The following is a 16,241-nucleotide window of genomic DNA, read 5'->3' as shown; positions in this document are numbered from 1 at the left end:
CGAATGACTGTACCTGACAGTCCTGATTCTGTAACTGAAACTGTGGAAAGTAGTTATCTAACCAGCATGCCCCTAATATGCCATTATGGTTGAGTTGGGGTCCAATCTGTAACCCCAATTAGAAGGGTGTCAATATCGCGCCAATGGTAAAGACAAGCTATAAGTGACCCTCATCAGTCAGTGTCCCCAAAAGAGAATGGTAGGGCCCTCATCTGACAGTGCTTAACCACCTCAACAACCCTCATCTGATAGTGTTGATGTCTCAACCTATGCTAGCTACATAGTTCTGGAATGCAAGGATGACTTCTAAGAATCACACCCTCATCTGACAGTGTGTGTTCCCATCCTTGGGTTCACTCGGTGCTAATTTCTACTCCTATCTAAATAGACACTAATCATGGATTACTGAACCAAACTGTACTGAATTAACTGAGTTTCGTTGGCTGGTGGAATAGTACTGAGATTACTGTATTACTGAGCTTTCCTGAGTCACATGGCTGACTGAGTTCTATGGATCATGAATTGACTGAGGATATCATAAAAACATAACACTGGCTCTAGGCACACAGCTAAATTGTCGGGTACAAGCACCCCCAGGACTCGATGGAAGGAAACTGACAAGGCATAACATTCTTGAATACATGACTAACATCAATAATATATAATCCATTGACTAAGATATTTCATCAAACACTTGACATACATAACTTATACATAAATGGGGATTTGATAATATCATACTAGTATGGCATTTTTCCTTCACATAGGCATTTAATCAAACATGTGGGGAGCATGCTTTGGTTATACAATCATCAACACATGTAATAACCAAGGATACATCAATCAACTTGTTATCTTGATTATTATGCAAATCATCACATACTAGGGTCAATCATTGGAATATGTAATTTAAAACATGAATCAAAACCACAAACATCATGAACATGAATTTCAATTCAATTTGAATCATGAACATTCACAAATACCTAAATCTTGGATTTTTAAAAGAGATTCTTGAGCTTCTTGGGTGAGAGAGACCCATGAAAGAGACCTACGAATCAACACATGACATACCTTAGTTCTTGATTTAGTGAAGATTGATGGAGATACTTTCTTCAAATTGAATCCTTAATTGAAACCCTAGCTTGTTCTTGAGAGAAAATTGAGAGAAACTAGTATATTTTGGGTTCCAAATAGCTGAATCTCATGTTAAGGGGCTTAAATATGGGTGGAAAATTGACCCTTTTAACCTTGGACGTGTCTTTTAATTTCAGTAAAATTTTGCCAAATTGGAAACCTGGCGCGACGCGGTGCTATCACGCCGTGTCACTGGAATTTGACGACTGGGAAATTAAGGGATGGCGTGATGCAGAGCCATCGCGTTTCCACTTCACTTGCAACCTGGAAATTTGGCGCGACACGCCACTATCGCGGACCCCTACTGGAAGGGAAATTTTATATCAATGGAAAGAGTATTTAATTTCCCATATGACAAAAAGTGAATATCTTAAAAATTCCTCATGGAATAAACATCATTCAATTTAGAATCTAATACTTGACATTTTAGTTAAGAAACTTTGGGGTATTACAATGACATAGAGCAGCCTCCTTAGACCCCCTTGGTACACTTACCCTCCCTAGACCCCCCTTGGTGGGAATATACTGGGTATGTTTTTGTTGTTGTTGTTGTGGTTCAAGATGCAGAATAAGAACATAGATGAGCTAAAAATAGATTTATTTAGACCACCTCTATTAGGAACCTAGGGAGAGACCAGGACCTAGAGTTAGACGACCATATTGGCGATATGGAATCAATTAAAGCAGAGGCTGAGACAAAGATCTTGTCAATGATAGTGGAGATATTATGGAAGAAAATAAATTTTCACTACACAGAGATTTAATTCGAAGAGCTACACAAAAGTAGCATACATGGCCAACACCATAAGAAGGCCTATCTCAAAGAGATTTAAGATGCTTGGCATAACTAAGTATGATGTAAACAATGAACTGCAAGAACATAGGTTATTCTTCACAACCATCATAAATGGAAAATACTTGATCAAAGGAAAAACCGAGTCAGTCATGCTAAAAAAGGTTAAAAGACACTCTTTTAGGAGGATCTTTAGTCTAAAGCTCTCTGCTCCTTGAAATTTTGATTAACTTCTTTAACACGTCAACAAATAGCTTTATCAAGGCTTATTTTATGACAAAGAAGGATTTATAAAAAGGTAATATGGAGGGAGAGAATGGAGCAACTAATGGCTCCAGATGACTAGGCGGCAGAAGCATTCACTATGGTCCTGTGTAGTGACATAATTCAAGCTCAAAGAGAAGCGAACAGATTTAAGGCCACTACATAGGTAGACATATACAATCATTATGAGTAAGATATGGATAAAGGATGACTATCAAAGGACTTATAACAAGGGACTTTTAGTCTAGAGAGAAGAAAAGGCACCAAAAAGCTAGTTTGATGGTGGTTCTCTTGAGAAGCCACTAAAGTGGCAGTAAAATTCAAAAGGAGCCCATCATAGTTGATACTTATCGCATTCGCTAGGGGAAAGATTGTTTTAAATTAGAAGGGATGAATCATAGTTCTCAAGATAGAGCGAGAGAAGGTCAGTAGGTAACAAATGTGGAAGGGGTTTTTGAACAAGAAAGTTGTCAAGCATACATTGTACTTAGTCAACAATCCCTCTAATACGAATCGGGCCTAGCCCTAGTCATAATGGGCATATCAAAATAAGGACCGGAGATCACCCCACTACCCTTTCTAATAACTAACGTCCATAATAAAACCAAAATAATAACCAAGTCCATATCCATACCATAAAAAAATAGAATAATCACAAATCTAATATAGTCATACGGTATCAGCCCTAATACCAATACCAATGCCAAGGATAACTCCACTGCCGACACCGCCCATACCAACTTATAGTAGTCTCGCAAAGCCTTATCCGAAATCCAAACAATATCCAATCAAGACATGCCTACGACCATGCCAAAATCGATGTTCAAGACTAAATTAAAGTAAACATAAGAAACCAAAATAATAAGTAGATCCTTCCGACATATGGAAGCTTAACACTTCAAGTCAACACAAATTGCTCGTGAGTCCAATCACTGAGTAGGAGGTATAGTATGACCAACACCTGAATCGTGTGTGGATACAGCATCAAAGATGATTAGCGGTTGGAGGGCTAGCATGAAACTCAAAGATAAGGATAAAATAATGCCAAAATTTCAAATACAATCCAACAATGCATATAACCAATGCAATACATATATATATACCATGCCGATGTAGGGAACAAGGTTAGCATGAATGGTGAAATCATTAACCTGGGTTGTGTAGCATGACCATCATAGAACAAGGCACCCACGAGATATATGGGCCCAGCTCTCCCCTAGCTAGAAGGGCCCCCAATGCGTAGAGCATCACGAACTAGAAAATATCCATAACTGTACATGCCTATAGGGGTACTCAAACCTCTCAGCATAATCAAGGTGACCTAAGCACCAATACATATAGTAATGGGGACTCGAACCTCCCTTTCATATGTTCATTCGGGGGACTCGAACCACCCGGTCATAAGACACCTGCAATGCCTAGTTCGGTTTCCAGTGTTAGTCCTTCAGACTTCACTTTCACGGTCTGGCTACACATTCTAATTTAAAACCATCATTTCACATACATAACTATCAAGTCAATTACATACCAAATACACTTCGTTGGTATCGTCATACCAACACTACTTTCAAACATACACATGCCATTACTATTATCGATCAATTGATCATTCATTTGAATTAGGGACTCGAACCTATTATCTAACAACGATGCTTGTTCAATTCAAAGTTTAGGGACTCAAACCCATTGTATTACAAAGACATAAATTAAATTAATGTTAGGGACTCAAAAGCCTTTTAGTCCATTAAACCACCAAGATTACTATTTAAACCATTACATGTCCAACAAGGCCTTCAAAAAACCATTTTCCAATTATTCATGTTTAGTAGAACAATGACTTAGTTCAAAACACCATTTAACATATGACTTGTTTATTCTCTTTGGAATTTTCACAAACACATTAAGAGCTTTTTATTATCATGACCAAAACCAAAGTAAAAACTATTAAGTTTAGGGTTACCCATGACCCATTTATTAAACCATGATTACCAAGCACCCACATGTGAAACCCATCTCTAAAATCATGTATAAACACAAGTTGTAAAAGGAGTAGACAATATTCAACCATATACAACAAACCCTCAATTTTGGTTTTCAAAACCACCATTCAAGAATCATAATCACACTTTAAAACACATAACATTTATGAAATAACAATGAGGGAAGAGTCACATGCCTTACTCACAAAGATTCACAGAAAAAACTTGTATCTTGAGCCTCTAGATGAACACATTTGAATAACCCTAGCTACAATTTTCTTGAGAGAGTTTAGAGAGAATTTTGAGGTGTTTTGATCTTTCAAAATATGTTATAAGGGGCCACAATATGTTTTAAGACATAGGAATTTAAGGGTTATGGCATAGGAATTTAAGGGTTATGGGGTGGGAAATGTCCACAATATTCGTAGCTCAAAAGCTAAAAACATGTGTACGAGAGGGTAAGACCATGACCCCTCAAATCGTACCCTAATATATGAGTGGTACACACCACTCATACCCTAGGAATCAACTTAGAACTCTTCACTGTCCAGCATACGACAACAAGGGCCAGCTCATACCCTTGCATACTAAGAGTACCCTATAACGATACCCTAGGCAGAATAGAATTAGCTAGGCTAAACATTAGACATCATACATTTGGCATCATACTTCTAGTACCCCAAAGTATGACTAGTATGATGCCTTCTCGTATCTTGGACAGAAAAGCTTTAAAATTACATAATTACTTATTTAAAATACAACAACAACAACAACAACAACAGGCCCAGTGTATTCCCACAAAGTAAGGTCTGGGGAGGGTAATATGTACGCAGTCCATACCACTACCTCTAAAGAAGTAGAGAGGCTGTTTTCGATAGACTTATTTGAAATAGGTTTTGGAAACCATTTTAACAGCATGCATTATGAACCCATGTTTGATGAAATTATGACCAACCAAACCACACTGATCAACATACGAGTGGAGGACCCTAAACTATACCACATCATACGACTAGTATACATAAGTCGTATGATATCCAGAATGCTAAATGTAGGAAATTTTCTAAGGGTCCAAAACCAAGGTGTTTTAATTCTCTCCCACTAGGATCATTCATTCTCAAATGACTAGTAAGGCAAGCACAAGCACGATTAAACACATTATTACACATCAAACTAACCTTAAACCAAGTTAGAAAATAAAGATGTAAGGAAATCAATATTTCCTTTAACTTAGTTAGAAAAAAAATGTGATGAGAGATATATACCTTCCGCAAGAATTTCAGGGATAGTGAACAAATGGGATACTTGGACTTCATGACCTATTCCACTTCCCAAGTAACTTCTTCAACCTTATGGTTCCTTTAAGGAACCTTTACCGAAGCCACATCCTTTGTCCACAACTGACAGACTTGACTATCCAATATCTCAATTGGGACTACTTCTTAAAACAAGGAATCCGAGATACCTAACTTTCCAAAGAAACAATCGATGATGGATCACCCACAGATTTTCTCAACCTAAAGACATGGAAAACCAGATGAAAGGAGCTCAAACTAGGAGGTAACTCTAACTTATAAGAAACATTTCCAACCCTCTTCAACACCAAGTATGAGCCAACATACCGAGGACTTAACTTTTCTTCTTACCAAACCACATTAGTCCCTTCATGGGAAATACCTTTAAGAACACCTAATCACCAATATTGAACTCTAACTCCCTACACCTCATGTCTGCATAAGACTTTTGGTGACTTTAAGCGGCTTTCAATCTATCACGAATCACCTTCACCTTCTCTAAGGCTTGGTGAACCAAATTAGGGCCAAACAACTTACCCTTACCAACTTCATACCAACCAATAGGAGAACGGCATATCCTATAATACAATGCCTCAAAAGAAGCCATACCAATGCTAGAGTGGTAGCTATCATTATAAGAAAATTAAATCAAAGGAAAATGGTCACACTGATTTCAAACCAGGATGACTAGCATAACGAGATCCATGAGCTTTGGCAAAAATCCTTTCCCTAAAACCATCAATGTTGGGAACAAATAATCTATCGTGGTACCTCAAGATACCATCTCTAACAATCATAGTGTCAACAACCTTCTGTTGATTTGATACACAAACACACCACCATTCTCAGAGTCTATGAGACAAACTCCAAGATTAGCCAAATGGTGAATATCTTTCACCAACTCCTACTTATCCTCATCCGCATGAGCTAGAATCAATATGGATAACCTTGTCAAAGCATCAGCAACTACGTTAGATTTACCTGGATGGTAGTGAAGAATTATATCATAGTTCATCAGCAGCTTAAGCCACCTCATTTTCTTAAGAATTAACTTTTTCTGATTAAACACATACTGTAGGATCTTGTGATAAAAAAAGATATCAATAAGAACACCATAGATATAGTAATGTCAAATCATCAGTGCAAATACCACAACTAACAACTCTAAGTCATGAGTAGGGTAGTTCTTCTCATGAACTATCAACTTCCTAGAAGCATAGGCCACCACCCTACCATGTTGTATCAATACACAACCAAGCCCAACACGCAAAATATGACAATACACTACGAAACCATCATTACCTCCAGGCAGGGTCAATATCAGAGTTAAAGTCAACTTATCCTTCAACTTCTCAAAACAACCCTCACATGCATTCGACCACAAGAACTTGACCTTCTTCTGGGTCAACTTAGTCAATGGCAACTAAGTCCAAAAATTTTCCACAAATATCGTATAGTAACTGGCTAAACCCAAGAAACACTAAATATTTGTTGGAGTAGTAGGTCTAGAAAACTTTTTAATCACCGCAACCTTTTGTCGATCCATCATGATCCCCTCACTGGAGATAACATAACCAAGAAAACTCATAGCCTTCAATGAAAACTCAAACTTAGAGAACTTAGCGTACAAACATTGATCCTTCAAGGTCTGTAAGACAACACGAAGGTAATTGATATGATCCATCATACTCTTAGAATAGACCAAGATGTCATCAATGAAGACAATGACGAAGAAATCTCAAAACTGATGGAAGACCTTAATCATCAAATCTATAAATATTGATGGAGCATTGGTCAACCCAAAATACATAACTAGAAACTCATAGTGACCATACCGGGTCCTGAAGGCAGACTTAGGAACATCCACTTCCCTAATCTTAAGCTAGTGATAACATGACATAAGATCAATCTTAGAGAAATACTTCGCACCTTGAAACTAATCAAACAAGTCGTCTATCCTTTAAATAGGATACATATTCTTTATGGTTAACTTACTCAACTGATGCTAATCAATACAAATTTGAAGGGAACAATCCTTCTTACGCATGAACAACACAGGAGCACCACAAGGAGATACACTAGGATAAATAAAACTTTTATCTAAGAGATCCTTCAATTGCTCCTTAAACTCTTTCAACTTGGTCGTATCCATTCTATTAGTAGGGATAGAAATAAGACGAGTATCCGAAATAAAATGAATCCTAAAATTAATTTCCCTATCGGGAGGAATACCAGGAAGATTATCAAGGAAAACCTCGAGAAACTCATTAACAATAGAAATAGATTCTAGAGAAGGACCTTCCAAGTTAAAAGCTTTAACCCAGACCAAATGATACAAATACCCTTTGGAATCAACTTTCGAGATCTAAGATATGAGATAAACCTCTCCATAAGAACTATAGAACACCCTTCCCATACAATGACCAGCTCATTAGGGAATTTAAATATGACCTTGAGGGTCTGACAATTTAAAGAAGCATAACATGAATTCAACCAAGTCAACCATATCTAACTCTAGCAAATACACAAGAGTTTCTCTACCACTAAAAGATACCACAAACCCCCAATAGACTCTCTTACAAATAATAAAATCACCAATAAGGGTAGAAACAGAAAAAGGATCAAAATAAACTCTAAACCAAAACCAAAATGCACAGCCAAAAATAGGGTCACATAAGAGAGAGAGGACCCTGGATTAAGTAAATAATATTTATCATGAGAGAAAAGTTTCAACATATCAGTAATGACATTGGGAGATGCAACAAAATCCTGGTAAAATAAAAGAAAATATAAATGATTACAGCTAGTGCCAGAGCCAGAAGAAGAAATAGATGCAGAAGAAGCACCCTTGGTATAGGAATAGATGAAGAGGCAATCAAAACCTTATTAGCCTCAGAAGCCATTCTAACATGATAGTCACGTTGTATTGACCAATCTAACCATAATAAAAATATTTATTCTTCCCTTTCTCACAAAACATGTGGTTCAACCACCTATAAAATCTACATGGAGGGTGGGATAGAGCCGACTATGCCTCACTAGCCTGAGATTTGGCACCCTGCGCCTGGGACCCACCATTATACTGAGACTGATGATTACCCAATGAATTTGGGTAAGGAGAACTAGCTGTAGAGAAAGAACTAGAGCTCCCCAACTTCCTTTTTAGACACATACCACCATATCTACCACTTTTCTTAGAAGGCCTAAATTTTTTTCCCTACCTCTCTCTAAACTCAGCCTACTTTTTTTCTCTTTCTCCACTTGTTGCATGTACATAACCAAACTAGAGATATCCATGTCCATAATCAACAAAGAAACCTTACTCTCATGGATCAACTCATGAGACAATCCCAAAGCAAACTTATGCATTCTAGCCCTCATGCTAGAAACCAACTCCGTAGCATACCTAGACAATTGATGAAATTTCAAGGCATACTTCATGACAGACATCTTACCTTGCCTCTATATATTTGGGCATATATTACTGTTAGATTTTATTTCTTTATTTTTTACTAAATATTTTGCTATATAGTTTTCTTCCTGTCCTGTAGTTAGGAGTATTAAATATTCTTTTTCATTTATTGTTTCCATTATCTAACATTGAGTTAAATTAATTGTTGAATTTATTTCATAATTTGTTCTTTTCGATGATCCTGATGATTCTGGTTTTTTAAAAGCTATTCTTTTTGTTGTACTTATTATATCATTTATTGTTTCTAAATCTTCTTCGATATCTATGTCTTTGTAACTATAATCATTGTTATCAATTATTTTTACAAATTGTTCAAAAGGACTTTCTATTTGTATTTTATTTATTTTATTTTTTCCCGTTATTTTATATTTTGTTGTTAATACATATAGATTTTTACATCTTACTGTAAATATTTTACTTCCTGGGGTTAGTTCTATTCCTGATATTTTTCAATATAATACTAATGATTTATCTATGTTTTTATCTATTATTGCTACTGAATCATTCGCACTTATTATAAATTTAAATTTTTGGTATATTAAATTTCCTCTTATAGCAGTTATTATATTTTTTTCTATAGGTTTTATAATTCTATCATCTGCTAAATATAATTCTATTGGTGTATCTATTCCTTCTCTAAAACATGCTTTAATTAATATTTCTGTTCCTCCAAGGTGTACGTATTTTATTGGGTCTTTACTTTTTATATCATTTATTTCTTTATTAATTATTCTCTTTGTTACTAGTGGTATACTAGTTCTACCTTTTGCATATCTACAGTTTATTACATATTCCTTTTGGCTTACTACGTAGTATTCTTCTCTTCGTCTACTAAATATATTTTTTATTGTTGGTATTTTAAATATTTTTTCTACACTTAAATCTAATTCTTTTCTTTTTATCTCGTCAAATATATTATTATCAAATATTATTTTTGATCTATTCCTTCTTCATTTAAATATTCTTCCTTTGTTATTATTTTTATATCTTCTTCAGTCATTTGATTCATCTGATTTACTTATTTCATTATCTGTTTCATTTTTCGAAATTTCATATATACTATCGTCAATTGCTAATTCGTAATCTATATAATCTATTTCCATATATTTTGCATTTTTTGTCTTTATTTCTAATATTTATTTCTTTTTGGGGTCTTTAGGCATTTTACAATCTCTAGCTAAATGTCCTAGTTTTCCACAATTATAACAAGTACATTCTTTTATAGATTTGTTTCTCCTATATGGTCTTTTATATTTATAATTTTTTACATAATATATTTTTCTTGGTTTCTTATACTTATATTTTGACTTTCTGTACTTCTTATATTTCCTATGTCTTTTTCTTTTCTTATAATATTTTTCTTCACATCCAAATTAGGGTGTTATTTTATCCTTGCAACATGCTAAATTCCTTATTAATGTTTTTTTCATTTTTATTTCTTCTCTGTATTTTTCACATAGATTTTTATACCATTATTGTAGAAATTTTATTCTTGCTCCTAAGGTATCTACTATTTTTGCTTCATCCCAACTCTTTATTATTTTTGAACTAAATGGTTCAAGTGATTTACTAAAATATAATCTTCTTACTTCTTTACTTTCTTCGGTATTGTATGCTCCCTTATAGTAGTATTCTTTAAATGCACACGTATATTCATCTATATAGCACATGTTACATATTGTTAGTTTTAACAGTAAATTCCTATTTGTATCTTTTTCTTTATTTTGATCTTCTTCAGTTGCCATACTGCTAAATTCATCTTTTATAGCTATTTCATATTTGTTCAATATGTCTATAGGTGTTAGTTTAGTTACTGTTGTTCCTTCCATTTTTTTATCAGCTCTTAATACCTTTTTACTATCTTTGGTTAAATTTAAAAACCATAATTTTGTTGTTCCAATTAGTGTTCTTTCTGTATATTCTGGTGTATCTGTTGCATTTATACCATTTTCTAATAATTAGTTTTTTATATATCTTATCCATAATTGTATCGTTTTATCTACATCTATTATACAATCTAAGTCTAAGAAGTTTTAATTTTTATTAATTATTTGTTTTGGTGTCCATTTGTTATATTCATCCTTTAGGTTATAATTTTTAAACTTATTTTTATAATAATATGTAGGTTTTCTTATTTCTGATGTACTAGATATTATGTTTTCATCGTCCTTTTTATCAAGAGTGTTTATTTCTGTGTTTGTATTTTCTAAGTTTTCTTTATTAATTACTTCTTGTTTTTCATTTATTTCTAGTTTTTCTATATTTGTTAAGATTTCTGTATATGTTTCACTATCTTTTGAATTATAATTATCTGTTTCTTCTGCATCTATTGTATTTATTTCTATTTCATTAGTTTCTAATTCTTTGTTTTCTAATTTTTCTTTAAATTGATTTATCTCAATTAATAATTTTTTCTCTTTATACTTTTCTTCTTTTTCTTTCTGTCTTTTTTCATACAGATCTTTTAGTATTTTCAGTTCTTTTTCTAATTCAGCAATCATATTATATTTAGTTTCTTCTATTTTTCGTATTTCTTCAGTAGTCTGTTGTTTTATTTTATCTATTTCTTTTTTCTTGTCTATTTCTTCATTTTCTCTTGTTATTCTTACCATAGCTGTCAATTTATCTTTTAATTTTAATTCTTCTTTCTCTAACATTAAGTATAAATGTTCACCTATTTTCTTATATCTTCTTCCTAAATTAGAAAATACTATTCTTATCTTTAATCCTTCATGATTTTCATATATTTTTTCATCTATTATAAATTCTTCTTTGTTCATTTTATCTACTTGATAGTGTATAGATCATGTTGATATATGTATTCTAGATTATCTATTTGTGATTCTAAATATGATATTTCTTCATTTTGTGCTTTTATTGATTTTTGGCATACTCCAACAATCATGTTATATTGTAGTCTTTCTTTTCTTATTTTTAATTCTCTTCATTTTTCAGATATTATTTGTTTTAGTTCTTTATATTTTTGTGATTTTGTTATGTTATTCATCTGTACAATATTTATAATATTTTGGTGGATACCGAAATCTGATTTTATCATAATTAGGTGGTGTGTATCTCATTTTTCTAGATTTTAAATGAATTATTAATTTTGCCTCATTGCTAGATATTAAGGTAATTAAGTAAACTAATCTGTGGGGGTTTTCTTTTGCTTTATTTAACTTCTTATATTCTGAATAAGTACTATTTAGAGTTCTTTTAACTTTTCTAAAAGCTTGTATATTTTTTAATGGTCTTCTCATAATTAACAAATAAATAACAACACATTTAATAAGATAACATAGTTCATAATTAATAATGACTTATTTAACCAACATATGTAATAATTAGATAATTTTAACATATGTCATAATTAACATATATATTTCATAACGTAGATAACATTTTTGGATGACTAATATATTAAATATTACATTAAATATCATACCTAACACATTAAATAACTTAACATATTTAACTAACATGTCATAACTCATACGTACCCTCATTTCATTACCTTTTAATTAATAGGCTTTGATATCAATTGTTAGGGGGTGCGGATAGTGTGGGTAACTTAACATAGCTTAACATAGCTCTTGAAATGCTATGTCATAGCATTCCTTAGTTATTTGTAATTAACATATATATTCATTCCTTAACATATGTCATAATTAACATATATATTTCATAACGTAATAACATTTTTCGATGACTAACATATTAAATATTACATATATTGGATGACTAACAATTGGTAAATTCCTTAACATAGTTATGTTAAGCTATGTTAATTATGATAAAATCAAATTTCGGTATCCACCAAAATATTATATATATTGTACAGATGAATAACATAACAAAATCAGAAAAATAAAAAGAACTAAAACAAATAATATCTGAAAAATGAAGAGAATTAAAAACAAGAAAAGAAATACTACAATATAACATGATTGTTGGAGTATGCCAAAAATCAATAAAAGCACAAAAGGAAGAAATATCATATTTAGAATCACAAATAGATAATCTAGAATACATATATCAACATGATCTATACACTATCAAGTAGATAAAATGAACAAAGAAGAATTTATAATAGATGAAAAACCATATGAAAATCATGAAGGATTAAAGATAAGAATAGTATTTTCTATGCACACACACAAAAAAAATTAAGCTAAATAAAATGAAAGTTCTATTTTAAGAATAAATATTTAAATCTTGAAGAGAAATATATATATATATATATATATATATATATATATATATACATACATACATATATATATAAGTTAAATAAGATGGAGGGTATTTTGATAATCAATTAATTTATCTTAGAAATTATACCATCCATATTACTTTGAATATAACAAACCAAATACTCAATAAAAAATAATCCCAACATAACTAATCCCAGTATAACTTATTCCATCATAACTTATCCCAGCATAACTAATCGCAATATAACCACATTCCCAACCAAACGACCCCTAAGGAAGATGCAAGGGGGAAGCAACACTACAGTCATGGTAGTCAATTGAGCATTCTTCGTTGAAAAAGCATATCAAGAAAATAAAATAAAAAAGATATACTTTTTGGTTATATGTTGCATATTAAACACCCTATGAACAATTGATTGTCATAGTTCAGCGATAAAGGATGTTCAATTGGCTCGTGTAACAGGATTGAATTCGTGTAAGAGCAATTTTTTTATTTTTTGAAGTTTTAAGTGTATTTTGACAAAAAATGAATTTTTGAAAAAAAGGGAGTCCAAGCACAAGACAGATATAGGTTGTGAGTTTAAAGACAACATGGAGTTACCTAGATAGTAAACATTACTCACATTCAACCTTAAGGTTCTGAGCTCAAGTCACCAAGGAGCAAAAAAGGATAGGAGCTTCTAGGTTGGAATAAAAATATAATATATTTTAAAAACTTCAAAACATAGTAATATTATCACGGCCCAAAATAGATCGTGACCGATGCTAAGGAGGTTAGGACTCCAAAGCTAGCCTCGTCAGAATTCCACAAAAAATAAGATAGATTTTCTCCTGTTTCGGGGCCTATAAAAATTTTTCCTTATCTCAATTCAACAACCAAAACATACCAATATCACCAATAATGCACCAACACCATCAACAATACACCTAAACTACCAAATCACAATATCAAATCCATCTCCAAACTATGAGAGGAAGTCAAATACTCCACAAATTCAAAATAATGAAAGAATATTAAAAACTCTAAAGACATGACTATGGAGCAACTCTAAGAATTTTCAAGAAAAAGAATACAACAACGAAATAAACTATTTCCCACACAAATAAATATGGGGCTCACCAGGAATATGTCCTTCGTATTCTCTAGCTAATAAAATCCTCACTGTCACTTGTATTCTCTGTAAAAATAATAGGGAGGAGTGAGATGATAGCTCAGTGAGTAATAACACTTAACCACAACCGTTTTATTTGGGACAAATCAAAAAACATCAGGAAATATATGTTCTTCCAGAAAACAGTATGATAAATAGTATCACTTGTTTCATATAAATAAAATAAATTTATAGTTCAGCGATAAATTCAATAAACATCATATCATATCAAATATTACGTATTTGGGATGTTTTCAAGAATGAATCGTGCAATCAGTGTGGCATTATATTTTAAGACTAACCAATAACAGTGGACCCCTCATAAAGGAGTCAAATATCACATCAGTAAGTCCCTACTCGAGGGAGATCAGTAACAGTATACTAGTTCCACCTTTCCACTAGCGAGGGTTGTAACAGTAATCAGTAAATACAAGGTGCACTAGGTCTAACAATTTCGTTGTTAGCTACGGGATTCAAATAAAGGTCTACTCCCATTTATACTTTGTAAACAATAGATATTCATATGAAAATATTTTTCAGAATAATACATAGCTTTAAAGTTCATATCAAATTATATTACATGTAAACTTGAATAAAAGACATGTCCAAAATACTATTTCTCATGTAAGTGAAGAATTTGCATAACACAGTAATCATATCTCAAGTAACGGTAAATATGTCGTATGAATATCTTAATTACCCAATTTCAATATCATATCAAGTAAAAGACTTGCCCCATATACAATTTTCAAAGCATTTAATAATTTTTGTTTCATCAAAATCATGTATAAAATATGCAAGTTAAGAAGCACAAATCATGAGAAGGTTACCACTCACAGTACATATATCGGAATACAAACTTGTTGCCTTAAGCAAATCTATATGACTTCCTTCGATCAATCTATAATCACGTCATATCGATCTTATGTTAATTCCTTTATTTGGGCTAACTCATGACTAAATTGAAATACCCAATGCTTGAGGTTCACTTAAAATTTCAAATAATCAGATTGTATTTACTCATCAACTTTTAAAATCCTTTTAGTCTAGTAAACGATACATAATTATGATTACCCACGTTTTAGTTTCACTTAAGCTAACATCTAGTAGGCTACCTATAACCTTAACAGATAATTTTCTACAATTACCTCAGTCCTAATTCAAGATTTATTGACAGCCAATTAACTTAATTACCATCTTTAATTGGACACCAACTGAAAATCCTCTATCATAATTGAAGAGCTGAAACTCAAAATCAATAAATACCAAATATCCACCCAAAATACTCATATATCTTGATAGTTCAGTAGCTTCCTATTCTTTTATTTGTCATCTAACCAAGTACCGTTAATCCCAATTCATCAAGTTAATTCATAACTTATTGTGCTCATAACTCATAAAATCAGACTAATAAATCGAGTAAGAAGAGTAAGAAAATTACCTTATATTTCTCCTCTTGTTTCTCTATTCAATTTTATTCCCCACTTTTTCCTCTTTGGCTTGCTTATTGTACTTCCTTAAACCCCTAATTTTTTTGTTTGAGTTATGTACATTGCTGAGCAGCTTTTAACTCCCACCTTATACCCCTAATTTTTTTATTTAAGTTGTATACGCTGCTGAGCAGCTTTTAACTTTCATCGTGGGTTGTAGCCCAAGGCTATGTTTAATAGACTTTTCATTTATCTTTTTACTACTATGCCCTTTTAATATAGGGTATTACATTCTCCCCGCCTTAAGAAATTTGATCCCCAAATTTAAGATAAATATATGCTATAAAATGGAACAAATGACCATACTTGGTTTATATATAATCTTTTGATTTTTAGTTAGCTTCTTTAAAGGTTATTGCTCCATTACCTTCACCAACACAACTTATTTTGATTTGTAACTTTCTTATTTTTCTGTCAACAATAGCCATCGACTCCTCCTCACAAAT

General features: G+C 32.4%; 1 long non-coding RNA gene across 1 annotated transcript; it reads right to left on the bottom strand.

Annotated features, from left to right (window-relative positions):
* Positions 1-1,268: 1,268 nt before the first annotated feature.
* On the bottom strand, positions 1,269-15,912 carry LOC124887969. Its single transcript, XR_007045650.1, has 3 exons — positions 15,747-15,912; positions 14,275-14,332; positions 1,269-3,612 (listed from the first exon to the last, which is right to left on the bottom strand). It is a non-coding gene; the product is annotated as an uncharacterized LOC124887969 (long non-coding RNA).
* Positions 15,913-16,241: the final 329 nt, after the last annotated feature.

This window comes from Capsicum annuum, chromosome 10 (genome assembly GCF_002878395.1).
Source record: "Capsicum annuum cultivar UCD-10X-F1 chromosome 10, UCD10Xv1.1, whole genome shotgun sequence".
Classification (NCBI taxonomy): domain Eukaryota; kingdom Viridiplantae; phylum Streptophyta; class Magnoliopsida; order Solanales; family Solanaceae; genus Capsicum; species Capsicum annuum.
The sequence above is the reverse complement of the archived record's forward strand: the minus strand, read 5'-3'. Positions and strand labels throughout refer to the sequence as shown.